Consider the following 4,800-nt stretch of genomic DNA (forward strand, 5'->3'; position numbering starts at 1 on the left):
GAAACTGTGCTCTGGAAGCCATAAAAGTATTCAGTGGGAGAGTTCAGGAAACCTTTACTTCCAATTAACAAATAAAAAATGGGAAATGGAGCTGTGGCTTGAGTGGTAAAACAACAGCCTTGAGTGAAAAAGCTAAGGGACACTGTAAGGATTTGAATTTAAGCCAACATAAAAGAGAAAGAGTGTGTGTGTGTGTGTGTGTGTGTGTGTGTGTGTGTGTGTGTGTGTGTGAGAGAGAGAGAGAGAGAGAGAGAGAGAATCACAATAGATAACAGTTTCCAAATATATATTTTGAAAGAGAATGATGTGATTCAGAAGTGAAGGAAGAGATTATCTGGTGGATTAATACTTGTTCTATTTTCTAAAACAACTTAAGAAAGACTCACAAACATTCTGATTAAGTTGTTACCTTTCACCTTTAAAAGCTTCATGAAAGCTAGATGCTGGTAGTTCAAATCTGTAATCCAAGTTACTGAGGAGTCTGAAACCTGGAGGATCATAGCTCAAGGCCAGTTTAGACAGCACAATCCTCAAGATCCAATCTCCAAGAATAACCAGAAAAACTCTAGACTGGAGGGTCAGTTCAAGTTGTAAAGTACCAGCTGAATGTGTTTGAGGACCTGAGTTCGAAACCTTGAGGAAGAAAGAAAGGAGAGAGAGAGAGAAAGAGAGAGATAGAGAACAAGAAAGAGAGAAAAGAGACAGAAAGACAGAAAGAACCAAAGAACCAAAGAACGAAAGAAAGAACGAAAGAAAGAAAGAACAAAAAGAAAGAAGGAAAGAAAGGGGGAGACCGAGTGGGAGAGGGAGGGGAAGAGGGAAGGGGAAGAAGGAAAGAAGACAGGAAGGAAGCAAGGAAGGGGAAGGGGAAGGAAAAGGGAAAGGATAAGGAAAAAGGAAAGGGAAGGAAAGCTTTGTACCGGCCTTTGTACAGGTATAGAAGAAGTGACTCTTGACACAGAAAGGAAACACATAGGAGGCTGTGATCTCTATTGACAGTTTTGAGGAGAGCTCTTCCCAGAATTCTGCCTCCTCCTTCTGAACCAAGAACTATGTATTTGTTCCACATTCTACCCAATGTGCAGAAAAGGCAAACATATGTATTTGCCCTGAGCCACTCCCTGGTCTCCACCCTCATTCCTCCGTCTGTATCTCTACACAATCACTAAGAAAGCAACCCAAAAGTTAAATTCCCATTACCTCAATTTTGTAGCTGTTTAGACAAAAAAGAGAGAAAAAGGATCTTCAGTGAAGTCATCTTGGACTTTTCTTTATCCGTGACAACAAACATCTGGCCTGTCTGGAAGTCTCTCATCACCTTCTCTGCTGCCGCTTTTCTCTGTCTCTCTCATGTGAGGTAAATCGCTTCTTTGTTGTCTTGGAATTTATCCTTCTTTACTTGTTTATAGTCTTTAGGGTGACTTTTGAAAGGGAAAGGGGCTAATATTAAGTATGAACTAGAGCCATCTTGCAAAATACAAAGCCCATGGTTCCGTACTTAATGTCATCTAGGAGTCAAAAGAAAAAGGGGGTTGGGTGGAGAAGGAAAGAGAGAGGAAGAAAGCAGCCATGCCCCTGATGACTCATATCTGTCACCCTAGCTATACAGGAGACTAAGATCTGAGGATCACAACTTGAAGCCAGGCCATGAGACTCATCTTCCAAGGCGTGCGCGTGCACGCGCTCGCGTGCACACACACACACACACACACACATACACACACACGCGCGCACGCGCGTGCCAGAAATGGAGGTTTGGCTGAAGTGCTAGAGAGACAGCTTTGAGCAAAATAAATAAACCAAGGGACAGCACTAAGGTCCTGACTTCAAACCCCATAAGACAGTCAGACAGACAGAGAGACAGACAGAGACAGAGAGAAAGTGCTTGGTGTCCTGCGTAGACTCTGTTGTCATGAGGCAGCCTGTGGGCTGGCTAACGGCACAGGGATTCCCAAGTGAGTGTCTGGCTTGTCTGGTTGAAACTATGTGGAAACTGAGGTGGAAATCTGTCAATCACTAATCACATCCTGGTCCCTTGGGGCCAAGTGCCATGGAAGTTCCTGTCTTTGTTCCTGGGTTGCTATTTAGAGAGAGCAGTCTGGCTTCCTACAAGTCTGGCTCATTGCAGGCTGGCCTCTTGACAAAACAATTTTTGTCCTGGGAAAATCACCACAGATAGTAGGTCAGATTGCTATTTTTTGTTCATCTACCCACCATCCTTTTGTAAGTACCTGATATAATGTAGTAGGTATTCAATTAATACATATTCATTGTCTAAGAATTCTATCCAAGTTTGCCAAACCAAACAATGTAGCCTCTAAAAGTAGGAGCATCTGTGACAGAAACTGCAAAATGTAACACTTAAGTAAAAGAAAATGTGAAATAGCCAGGTACCTGTAATCCTAGCTATTCAGAAGATGGAGATTGAGAGTTCAAAGGAAGTTCAAATGGAGTTCAAAGGAAGCTTGAGCAGGAAAATCCCTGAGACACTTATCTCCAACTGGCCAGCAAAAGAAAAGTTGGAAGTAGAGCTGTGGTTTAAATGGAAAAGTGCTGTCCATAAGCCAAAAAAGCTAGGGGACAGCACCCAGGCACCAAGATCAAGCCTCAATACTGGCACAAAAGAATTAAAAGTGTGAAATGAAAAAAAAATAAAGTCTATCAAAAGGTTGATACTGAAGGAGTGTGTGAAAGTGTTTACATCATGGAAGTGTGGATAAAGGAATCTCTTTATAAAGCTTATAATCTACCAAGTTACAGCCACTCTACATCTGTCTCTTGTCATTGAAAGGTATAAACTGACACCCATAAGGTAATACTCATAAAGTAACCACTGATGAGAGTGGAAGAGAAATTCACACACACAAAAGAGGGAGAAGGATACTTATCTTTTTAAAAACTTGACCTTTTGGTGGTACTGGGATTTAAACTTGGGGCTTTGTGCTTTTAGTGCAAGCACTTTGCTACTTAAGTCACAACAAAGCCTGTGTTTGCTTCAGTGATCTTTAGATGGATTCTTGTAATTTTTGTACCAGTTTTGCCATGGACCTAGATCCTCCTATCCACAGCTCCTGAGTGGCTGGGATTACAGGCATGAACAACTGAGCTCAGTGTGTTTGTCAAGACAAAGCACTGCTAACTTTTTTACTTTGGCAGCTTCAAACTTTGATCCTCTCTAATGTCTACCTAATGAGTAGCTGGGATTATAAACCAGACATTTCAAGTGGGAAAAAATAAATTATATCAGCAAACAGATACAAGATAGGTAAATAACACTGCCAATAAACCAAAACCTGTTTACAAAAATTATACAAACCAGTTACATGGCTCACACCTGTAATCCTAATTACTCTGGAGACTGAGAGCTGAGGATTGTGGTTGAATCCCAATACAGGCAACCAAGTGCATGAAACTCTTATCTCTATCACCAAATAGCTGGAGTGAAGGTATTGTTCAAGTGGTAGAGCATTAGGCTTGAAAAAAAAACAGCAGTAGCAACAAATGCCTCAGGGATAACACACAGGTTCTGAGTTCAAGCTCCAGGACTGGCATTAAAAAAATAGAGAACAATACTAATTTCCAAACCCTACCACAAAAGTCAAGATTAAGTTTAAAAAGCAAATCCAGTAGAGAAGGTAGCAGAAGTAAGGCCCATGACTCACAAGATCTAACTGAAGGAAACACAAGCACTTAAACCTTTCCTAGGAACCATTCTATCACTAAGGAAATCAACATTTTGAGTGCAGACTTCGCTTTGAGCAATATAGTAGATCCAATTTTTTAAAAGAGAACTGGGTAAATTACATCAAGTATGTTTTATAGTCCATTTCTCAGTGCCCCAAAAGTAAGAGAACATGAACAGCAAGCAACATCAAATGAGAGTAGACCCTGAGAGTAGAGAGTAGGCAGTAGGCAAACGCTGACAAGAAGGATGAATGATGACCTTGGGGCTTCTCTCTGTGATATTTGACAACTCTGAATTCAATTGGACCACTTTCACCTGGTTGTATTTCTCTGTTGTGTGTTCCATTAGTGTCCTTTGACATTTTAAATAGAATTCATTAAATTACTAGTGTTTAGTCCACTCAATGTCCACTAGATGGCAGACTTGCACACTTTTATCCCAAGACCTACAGGGTCCCAGATTCTCTTATGAACATTTAACAGTACACTATTTATATACCTCGACACAACATCTCAGCCCTCAATCTAGAGATTTCATCCACCTCTGGGAAAACTCTGAGATGTCCACTTGATTTTTTAAATCAATATTTAATCATTAAAGTCAAGATACAGTGCTATCACAATGACAATCAAACATACCAATAAAAATTGCCACGAAAGAACAAAACACTGAGTAGAAATAGACAAGAATTCTTAGCATTTATTGTCTCGAATCCCCTTTTTTCTAGTTGCTAAAGAGAATCACAAGCTTCCTCTCCTTCCAGCCCTTATATGCCTGAAGGACAGAGAACAAAGATTAACAAGGGGCAGATACAAAGGAATCCCTCCATTTAGGAACAGAAAATTCATCTACAGCCATGGCACTAAAAAAAGGGGTGAACACATGGTATGACCATGATTCTATTGATAAGCTTTGCCTTACTATAATGACATACTTGAAGCAATTAGCTTATAATTAAAAAGGCCCTTCAGTACTCTCCAGTTCATAAATTCAAGTCTAAAGATCAGATGGTCTCTTGCTTTGGGTCTCTGATAAAGATTGCATATCATGAGAGAAACATGTGTCCTTGTAGAGGCTCAAGCAGATGACAAGCTGAACAAGGGAGCAGGAATGTT

The sequence above is a fragment of the Dipodomys spectabilis genome, unplaced genomic scaffold, assembly GCF_019054845.1.
Source record: "Dipodomys spectabilis isolate Male_0828 unplaced genomic scaffold, ASM1905484v1 ptg000155l, whole genome shotgun sequence".
Lineage (NCBI taxonomy): Eukaryota > Metazoa > Chordata > Mammalia > Rodentia > Heteromyidae > Dipodomys > Dipodomys spectabilis.